Below are 10,622 nucleotides of genomic sequence, written 5' to 3'. Positions count from 1 at the left end.
TGAGCATAGGCACCTGCAGAGGAGCCTGCCACACACACACATGTGGCCAGAGGTATGTGCTGGGGTATTCTGTGTGTGCCTCAAACAAGGCTTTGCACTGCCTCATTATACTTCAGCCTGCCTGAGCCAGTCTGTGTGCTTTGTACAATGTCCCATTCTGTGCCAGCAGAGATGGTGCCCACCGGGGAGTATTGGCTCTCGGTGCCGTGTGGACCAGGTACAGCCTGGGACTGAGAAGCTTCCCAGACCTGCTCTAATTGGCCATCCATCCATGTGGGCTCACACTGTGCTTGCAGAGCTGGCTGTATTGGGGGCAGTTCAAGGATTTTGGTTCTTCCTATCTGGAGTGGACATGCACTGAAAATTGTCCGTCTGGGTCTCTTACTGCATATCTGAAGCTCCTGGTATAAACTCATGGTGGCGTGACCCAGGGAACAAGCAGGCTGGAATGCCCATTGCACCAGATTCTAGGATGCATCCAACCTCTACCCATAAACAGTGGTAATCTGGGTGGCAAATCAGAGAAAGGAAGGACTACATAGTGCCCACAGACATCTCTGGGACAGCCTGACAAGACCCATGTAAAGTGGCTTAGAACCAAAGATGGGTTCTCCCTGGCTCCTGGGAGAGCACTGTCCGCCAGAGCACAGTGTGCTCCTGTCCTGCTGTTTCTGTGCTGGAAGGCCTATCCCTTCTACCAGGGCCTCAGTGGAAAGGATATGTATGTGTATGGAAGGGTCACATCTAAGCCATGTCTTACTCCTGTCTCCAGCATGGAGGATAACTCTGATATCTCCCTGTTGAAGGCTTTCTGGGTGGTGGGGACTGACTTGAGATCACGCTGTGGCAGACATGTCGGGAGTGTAGAGCTTGGATGGGCAGGTGTGTTGCTATTATTATTAACCTCCATTACTATGACATTTTTGGCTGATGCTGTGTCCCTAAAAGGAGCTAGGGAGGTATGTGCCTAAGCTCTGAAGGAATGGGACCAGCTGTAAGGGAGGTAGGTGGCAGGAGAGGTGCCTGGATGTGCAAATGGGTCTTTCTCATCCTCCCTTTGAGACAGGTCCTGCCTGGGCAGCAGTACCATGGCTCAGCTTCCCGGGAAGTCTGGGTCCACTCATTTGACCCACTAGGAAGATTCAGGTAGCCGTGGGGACCCTGATTTATCCTTCTGGTGAAGCTGAGGAGAGAACAGCTGTCGAGTGATCTGATGTCAAGGAGGAGCCTAAGCCTCTGCTGGTGACAGGAATACAGGAACCTCTGTCAGGTGGAGACAGAATCCAGGTGAGGTTGAGGTGGTAGGAGTAGGCAGGCTTGGGCTGGGTAGAAGCTCCTGCATCCTGGGCTTCTGTGACTCTTTTATTGCACCCATGGGAGCTCCTGCAGATAAAGCTCCATTATGAAAAGTTGGCTTTGTGTGCCAAGTGAACTGGGCATAGCCTGGTGCTGGGAAACATCCCGAGACTGGGAGGATACATGCGTGTGTGTGCATTTGAGAAGATCCTACCCCAGTCTTGCTTCCTCTTGGATGGGGTCACCATGCTAAATTAGACCCTCTTTCCTCCTTCCTGCCAAGTGAAGTTCTTACCATCTTTCATCTCCCTAACGAGCTGCAGCAATATGCTTTGCTATTTCAGTTTTCCTTCTGAGGCATCTCTGCCCGCCCTGCACCCCATCCCCATGCCCTGCACTGGGAGTGAATGTTGAGATGCTGACGGACAGAGAGGCTGGAGCCTGGCTCTCACTCAGCATTGCAGACAGACAGGAAGAGACGTGTTGGGCTCCCGGAGACTGCTCCACGAGGTGCCATGTCTAGGAGATTAGGAAGAGCCCAGAGGATGGACGTATGGAGAGAGGAAGCTGTATTCCAAAGCATCTCAAATCTCAATAGGCCAAAAAGTCTAGAAGTGGCATGGTGACCTCTGGGGAGAATTAGGGTTTTTCAAAGAAGCTATGGGGTGGCTGCCCTAGCACAGCAGCTCTGCTGGGGTCCCCTTGGAGTGGAGATGTGCTCACATTGGACGCTTTAGCCATGTATCCCCTTTATCTAGTCCCTATACTGAAGAGGGCTGGGACTCATAAGGAATGATGGGGGAAAGTTAGCCCTCTGTCCAAGCTTGCCATTGGCCAGGTTGGCACCCAAGGTATATGCTGAATCCTAGCTTCTGAGTGGACCAGGCAGTCTGTGTGTAGGGATAAGTGTGTTCTAGGATGAGTGTGGGGGGGTGGACATCCAAGCTTGCCCACAAAAGAAGGGGTGCAAAACAGTGGGAATAAGCTACTGGCCCTGTGAATCTCAGAGTGATGCTGGCATTCAGCCCCCATGGATAGATCCGATCTGGTTCCTAACTCACTTGTGTGGGGCCTGTCCACATCTCAGCAGACAGCGCTACACGCTGCATCCTAGGCACAGTGAAGACTGAAAGATGACCTTCCTACTGAGTGTCCTATATCTGCTCTCCAGGCCCAGAATTCTGAACTGGAACCCCTGGTCTTCACGGAATGCAAAGGAGGTGATACTCCTCAAGCTTCGGTCCGTGCCCAGAGCAGCTTGCCACGGGCTTTGCCATCCATTTGCTTTCCAGCCTTCCTCCCTCACCCTTCCCCACCCCGATCTCTGCTCACAGCCCAGAAGGTCACTGTGTTCAGGAGCCCAGTCTCCAGGAAGGGCAGTGAACAAGAATGAAGCTCCAGCTCAGGGGTGAGGCATAGGAAATCTTCCCTCTGAGAAAATAGCCAGATGTCAGAATTTAGATCAACAGCACTCAAACTGGACAAGGGACACGTTTGTGTGTGTGTGTGTGTCCACCAAGAACCCCTACACCAGGGGACTGCTGCTTCTACTGATTCTTTCAGTACTGCCTTGGGTTCATTCACCTTGGGGCCCTACTCCTCTGGAGCCATAGGTGACCAGTCTCCACCCACTTTTGAGGGAGGGAGGAAAAAGAGATACCAAGTCCAAGGTCAGTGCTGTGTCCACACCAAAGCTTGATGAAGCCTTTCCCCACCCTCCGAAGCTCAGAGGATCTGCAGAGACTCTGCTTTGGGGTGGGAGACTGTGTGGCGGTACGCATCTCTCCAGAGAGTATGGCGGCAGGTTCTCTGTGTTCTTTGTGTCTCCATGTGGGCCCTTTTGTCGTGCTCTCCTGACACCTCTATAGGACTTGGGGCTAGGAGAATTTGGGGTGACCAATGCTGGCTCAGGGTCAGAGCCAGCAAAGGGGCTCATACTCACCCTGCGAAGATGAAAAGCAGGTCTGGAGATTGCCTGAGGGGATGTGGATGCAGAGGTTGTGACCTGAATGTCACCCTGGGTCAGCCGTTCTCAACCTGAGCATTGCGACCCCTTCGGCAAACCTCTATCTCAAAAAATATTTACAATTCATAACAGTAATAAAATTAAAGTTATGAAGTAGCAACAAAAATAATTTTGTGACTGGGGTATCCACAACATGAGGAACTGTATTAAAGGGTCACAACATTAAGAAGGTTGAGAGCCACTGCCCTAGGTAATGGGGCCTGTAACCTTGGAAATGGGAACCGTGTTGGGAGGAGACGTGCCGGAGCAGAGTCTCATACTAGGACGCCAGCAGGTGGCGCTGGCTTCCGATGACGGAAAAAAAATGCCTGCAGCAGACCTGAGTGGGTGTCACTGCGGCTGCAGATGGTGGTGGGGGAGGGAGGAGGAGGATTTGTCATTTTCTCCCTAGGCTGCAGAGTCTCACGTGCCTCGCGTCCCGCATAGCTGGAGAGAGGTTTGGGGGCGGGCTGCAGTCCAGTGTATCCACCCAGATTTAGACCTTGGTGCAAATGCAGATCCCCCACTTCTACAGCGCGAACCTCAGCCCAAGGTGCAGAGGTGGCTTTAGAATCTCAGGGGGCATAGCCTCCACCCTGCGCCCCCCAACCGGAGTGGCTAAGGGACAGACTGCAGTGACCTCAGACCCTACCCCACTTTTCCCGGGTTACCGCGGCAACTGTCCAGGGCCCCCTGGGTGGGAACAGAGGATCTCAGGACATCCCTTCACCCCACGCTCTTCAGCGCACTACTTCTTTGGGTGGCTCCACCGCCAGCACCGCGGACAGCGCCCAGGACTGCCCGTGGGTAGCCCGGCGCGCCAACTCAACCCGAGAGACTGCACGCTTCCCTCCCGAGCCCCTTAGCCCGCCGCTCCCCCGGCCCCTCCCTTTGTCTCCTGGCCCTCGTCCCCCTCTTCGGGATCTCGAGCACTCAGAGCTGCGGACACACGTGGTCAGGGGCCGGGTGGCCACAGTCTCCCCCGCGGTCGCCCCCACCCTCCCCGTGACGTCCTAGGCATGCGGGCCCCTTTGTGTCCCGCGGCCAGATCCCCGGCCCGGCAGCTGGGCCGCCCTCTGGGCGGGCGCATTGTTTGCCGGATTTGTCCGCGGAGCGAGGGGCCGCCGGGGGCCGGGGCTCGCCTTTTTCCCGCGGGAGGGGCGCCGCGCCGGCCGGGCTCGCGGGCCATTTCCATGAGAAAGGAGCGGCGGAGGCGCCTCTCTTGGCATTCACCGCGTGCCTTAATTGTATAGACATTAAATCAAGGTCCGCTGTGAACACGCAGAGGGGCCCTCAGGGCTGCGGCGGGCGGCGAGCGGCTGGGCCGGGTCGGGGCCGGGGCTGCGGCTTGCGTGGGGTCCTAGCCTGAGGGGCGCGAACGCTCCAGCTTCTTCGCGGCGGGGCGGGCGGGGCGGGGCTCCGCGCTAAGCTGGCAATGCAGCCCTGGTCCGCCCCCAAACTCCGAGGAGCCCTCTCTCCTTCCCCTCCCCGAGGTAGAGAAGGGCCTAGGCAAATCCCTCGGGGCGTCCCTGCAGCAGGGACCCCTCGGAACCGAGGCGAGAGAGACGCAGGAGCCGGCCGGGGTGAGCGCGCGCGTGCTCCGGCGTGCCGCGGTCTTCTGAGGGGTGCAGAACCCGCTCCACCCCGGCGGCACAAGCCTCTCTGCAGTTGCCCTTCCCAGGCTCATCTTCCCGGCCCCACCAGGAGCGCGTGAATGCGGTGAAAATAAAGAACCTCGATGTTCGGAGATGAAAAGCAGTCTCTTTTTTACAACCCGCTGAGCTCTCTTCCCTTGCGCCTCAGGCCGGCGAGAAGCTGCTCGAGGAGAGAAAGACGGGGTGACCTGAGAGGCCGCTTGCCGGCTCGCTCGGGCCGGGGCCGCCAGTGCAGTTACCCGTCCGGGCGCGAGCCGCCGCCGCCTGCTGCTCCTCGGCTGCCGCCGCCTCCGCTCCGCAGCACCACCCGCGCTGTCTCCCGCTCCCGCCTCCGCCTCCTCCTTGGCGCCCGCAGGACCCGCACGCCACGGTCCCGGGTGGAGAAGAGCTCAGGGACATCGCCAAGGAAGCCAGGCAAATTCCCGAGGACCGGCAGAGAGCCCAGCGTCCACGAGGTCGGCACTGCGGGAGTCCGACTCCCACTCTCCTGGCCCAACCCGAGTGCCACCGTCCCCGCGCTCGCCGCCGCCGCTGCCTCCGCTCGTATCCGCGCTCTGCTCCGGCACCGGGCGATTATCACTGGGGCGCGCGGTGACGTCACCCGGACACCGGCTCCGCCGCCTCCTCCAGGAGGTGTCCTTGAGAACTGAGGGGCACGCGCATCGCGTACACGCGCACTCACGCACCGCGCGACTGGTGCCTCCCGCGCACACGCTCAGCGTCCCGCTCCGCGCGCTCCTCGACTCACACGGACGCAGCCCTCGAACGCCTTCGATTGTGCCCGGCGCCCCGCGGTCACACGTATGCGGAGAAATCGCCTCTCTGATACTCTCGAACCGCTCGTTTTGTCCTGTGGCACCACCCACGCAAAAGCTTCTCCCGCAGCCCACCGCAGCTCCTCGACACCCACTAGCCACACCCCGCTGTGCAGCGAACACACTATGCCTGCCTCACACCAGCAGCGGGTCCTTCCAGAACAACCAACCACTCAACACAGTGGCTCCTGCGACCCTCTCTCCTGGGGGGAAAGAAAGGGGTCCCTGCCTTCTGCTGACCGGCCTTATATGGAGGAGAGAGTTAGATGTCTCCCCCAACCCCCACCAGAGACTGCTCCCCCTTTTCACTCTTTCCTAGATGGGTAGCTAGTCCTTGCCTACAGGGATGGGAGCACAGTCCACACTTCACAGCTGACTGCAATCGGATCTACTCCTTGCAGCCTACTGAAGGGTGGCTACCCTGATCAGGTCCTTTAGGGCTAGGAATCGGCGGCTTTCCCAAAACGCCACTCCAGGCCTCCCCAGCGGGCCTTTGTTTCTGGTGCAGACTGGAGGAACCGCACAGAAGCAGGCAGGCCTCTGGCCCCCTATTTTTCCCTCCCTGGGCCAACCTGCCCTCTAGCAGAAGCTAGGTGACCCAGGGTGCAGATTCTGCCTCCTTCCTTTCCAACCTTCTCCAGCCCTACGAGAGTCCTGAAGACACTCCGCTGGGAAGGAGGCCATCTCCAGAGATCTCATGCCACTCCTGGAAAATCCTCAGAGGGCCAGGACACCTCTCCTCTTCCTCTTCACAATCCTTCCCCTTGCAGGTGTCCGTCGCAACTAACGCTGGAGAATCCCCACTTACACAGCCTGCGTAAGCCCACCTTTGCTTATGACCAACCCCAAATCAAGGAAACTACCCACGACCTGCCAGCACAGACAGCCCCAGGGACACTGACTGGAGACTCGATAGTGAAGGATCTAGACTCCGAACAGAGGCTGCTTCTTTTCGTTAGTGCCAGCTTCTCTCTGCTTGGCCAGCTGTCTCTAACCCTATAGGGTACTGGGCAGGTCCCCAGGACGGTCCAAGACTCCACAATGCGGTCCAGGACTCCAAAGCTACAGGATCTGCTGTCCATGGTGTTGACGGCATAGCCTGCAGGAACCGCATCCCATCCGCGGAACCTCGGTCCTCTCCCACCCTGGCAGGCAATCCCAGGACAGCAGACCCTTTACCTTTCCTCGGCCCCACCCTCCGGTTTTTTTTTTTCTTTTGCCATGGTCTAAGACATCTCTGCTTATAACCTGCCCAGAGCTTGTTTCTATTTGGAGGGCGCACGGGGAATGGAAATGGCACTCCCCAAGAGCCTCAGGTTTAGGAGCGCGCTTGCTACCGGGCCGACTCCGCACCGTGACTCCTAAAACACCAGTTCCCTTCCCAGGCCAAAGACCTCCCTTTGGCCTCCCCTTACTATTTGTGGGAGATATTTACACCAGACCAGCGTGGTGCTTGGAGAGTCTGGGGCTTCACCCCTTCCAGGGGTGTCAGATCAAGTTTATTTTTTCGCATCTCCACCGAATCAGGCCTGCGTCTTTGCTTGCACGCACGCGTTCAGTCCGGAGCACTGGTTAGGATCCCTGGTTCTCTTTTTCCAATTTCCTGCGTCCTGCCGCCTGGCCTGGTGGGCTGGGGGAAGGGCTGTCCTGGGCGTGGGGGTGGAGCTGTCTGTGCGCTGAGAGAAGGGAGCCCACCCCAAGCATTCCGCTGCCTGTTTTTTGAGTCCTCCCGGTAGGGACCTTTTTGGTGACCCTGGAACCTTCAGAGGTTCTGTAAGAATCAACTTACTGATGCTGGGCCTTGGCTCAGGTCTCTTCTCCCCTGGACTCCGTGTGGCCCAGCCTCACCTCTCCACGGTCCTTCTTTCCGGCGCAGCCGCCTCTCCCCAGCACACTGCGAATTTGTGTTTGTGGATTTATTTATTTGCTAGCTCCTGGGTACGTGGGGAAGAGGATAGGACACGAAGGTGGGGCGACATAGTCCAGTTGGCTCAGGCTCCAGGTTCCAGGCCGCAGCTCGGCGCGCACAAAGGCCATGCGCACCGCAGCCCGGCAACTTTGAGATGGGTCAGGTGGCTAAGGCGGGGTGGGGGCGGTAGAAGGAAGGGAAGGATTCAGGCTAGACCCCCCCCCTTCCCTCTGCCCTCCATCTGCGAAAGCCTGCAATAGCGTGGGATTAAACAGATCAACAGAAACCCGGGGAGAGCCCCCTCCCTTTCCGCCCTTTCTTCTTCGTCACACCACCGCCCCCCTCCTCCGCAGAAGGTTTGTCATTCCTCCAGAAAGGGGAGGGGCCTTGATCCACATCTGGGAACAGCTGGCCCACAGTCTCTTGACCCTTGATCCCACCCTGGCTTCGAGGGGGAAGGAAAGTGGGGAAAGAAGACCTTCAGGCTGCCACAGCACCCATAGCCCGCTTGGCAGGCATGGCCTGGGGAGGGAGTGGTACGACAGATGTAGGGCCCTCAGTACAGATGTGGCCAGAAGAGGGAAGAAGGGATCAGCTTTCCAGGCCCTTTTGCAGTCTTTAAACGGTTCATAGCTTCTCACATCTAGCTGGATGGTCAAGGTAGCTAGAAAGCCTTCACCCAGGATTGTCACAGACCTCAGCCCCTTCATATCCAGTACAGGGGTCCTTAAATTTCTCTCTCTGAGGGTATCTGGTCTCCTGGTACAGCTGGGGTTGAAGGCACCCCCTACCCCTAGGTGCCTGCTTTATCCCTTGCTGAGAGTATAGATGTGAGTGGTCCCCAGACAACACTCAGAGGTTCTGCTTACCACCTGGAGATTCCTAACCCTGGCTGCCCCTAGGCTATGGGCTGGGTGGGGTCAATGGGGGAAGGAAAGATCTTCTGGCCTTGCTTCTTCTGGCCCTTTGTAAAGGTGGGGGCGGGACCCCCACCATGACTGAGTACTGAGGGCGGAGCCAGCCACCACAAAGACTTCAATTGTGAGTGAGGCCTGGTGCACAATGGGGCTGGGCCCTCCACATGGAAATGAGGCCAAAGCCCCTTTTTTTCCCTCCTCTGCCGGGCTTCCTCCTCCTCCTCCTTGGCCTTAGAGAGCACCGTGGACAGAGCTCAAAGAAAATCCCTGGAAGTGAACCTCAGCTTGGTCCAGGGTCCCTCAGAAACTCCACCAAGGCCTTCAATACTACTTAGACTTGGAAAAGACAGGTAACAGCAGGCTGGGATGGAGAGGGGGAGGAGGAGTACAAACACGGCTGACCAGGGCAGGACAAAGAATGAGGGATCCAGGCTGATCTTCTGGCCTGTGGCGGTGGCGGGAACAGGCCTTTTGTTCCTCAGGGTCCAGTCTTTTGGTGTGGAATATCCTTGGCTACGCTCTGATGCTCCTGTGAATCCTGTTTCCAGGTGACTCCCTAGCCACCCATCAAGGCAGAGGTGGCAAAATCTGCCCCCTTCAACTCTGTCCCTTTCTGGGTCTTGGCTCTTATGAAGAAATTTATTTTTATCGCCCCCCCAGGCAGAATTTCTGTGAGGCTGGCTCTACTCTAGGGGTCTATTGATTGTTTAGTAAAAATTGCATTTATTTATTTATTATTTATTGTGTGCATGTATTGGGGGAGTAAGATCACAGTGGAACTTGTAGGAGTCCATTCTCTGCTATTATGTAGCATCAGACTCAGGCTTGGCAGCAAGTCCTTATCTAGCGAGCCATCTTACTTCCTCCTAGGAACCTTGATGTCCAGAAAATCACCTGGAAGCTAGGATCCAGCACTTCCCCATTAGGAACCCGAAGAGTGGGCCAAGTATCAGAGCAGGAACTTGGGGAGGAAGCTTTCTGGTCTCCTCCAAGGTCTACAGAGTTCTCATAAGCTACGTGAGCTTCATAGGCCCACTTCAGGGCATGGAAAATTCCTGGCAGGGTTACACCATTAAAGACTCCTTCTTTTAGAACTTAGACCTCAGGACAGCCAGAACAGGTCATCGAAGAGCAAAAGCAAGGATTCCTGGGGTCCAAGAAGTCTTCTCCAATGGGACGGACCCTACCCCCATCTGACTGCTCATTTTAAAGTCAGGCAGAGGAAAGATAGAATGAAGACATCCTAGGCCCAGGGTCCTATATCTCCTTCCCCCTTGCTGAATATGCACAAGGCAGGATGCTCCACACTGTCCCTACTGCCTGCACAGTTTATAGCCTGACCTGTGGATAGAGAGCAGGGAGTGTCTGACTTTCAGGTACTCCCCCTGTGCAGCCTCCCCAGAAAAACACCCTCCCAAGCGGTAGAGCTCCTGTTCTGTGCTGTGCTGGGCCCTTGGTTCTCCTCCCCTTCCCCTTAGGTTCTCTGAGGCCCCAGAGCCCAGAGCCCCACCAGAAGGCATCCCATTACATGATACCTGCTATACTGATCTGGCTTGACCTGGAGTCTCAGATTGAGGTTTCTGAGCAGTGTCTGGCTCGGGGGTAGTGGGGAGACAGCAGTAAGAAGCCCTTGCTTGGGCTACAGGGCTGTCTTGTCAAGGTGTGCTTGAAAGGGCTTGCTCCTGCTCATGATTCTGTGACAATCCAGCCGTGTTCTCCCTCCCAGACAGCCTGCTCCCCTCCCAAAAGAGGCCTGTCCCCGTGGGTCACTATGTACCTGCACAGGCTCAGCTGGCTGAGCTGTGCTGCGCTGCTGTCCTCTCTGCAGAGGTCTCCGGGAAGGTCCAGGGATAGCTGTCTGCCAGGAGGGCAGTAGTCCTTCCGTCCCTCTCTTTGGGTATGACAACCCTGTGAATCACCTACCTCAGGCTGCCCATGCTGGATTGCCACAGCTCCCTGTGTTACTTTGGGATAGGCCTTTGGAATGAGAGAGGAGGGAATGGAAAGGAGAACCCTGGGTAGCAG

Source organism: Microtus pennsylvanicus, chromosome 2 (genome assembly GCF_037038515.1).
Source record: "Microtus pennsylvanicus isolate mMicPen1 chromosome 2, mMicPen1.hap1, whole genome shotgun sequence".
Taxonomy (NCBI): Eukaryota; Metazoa; Chordata; class Mammalia; order Rodentia; family Cricetidae; genus Microtus; species Microtus pennsylvanicus.
The sequence above is the reverse complement of the archived record's forward strand: the minus strand, read 5'-3'. Positions refer to the sequence as shown.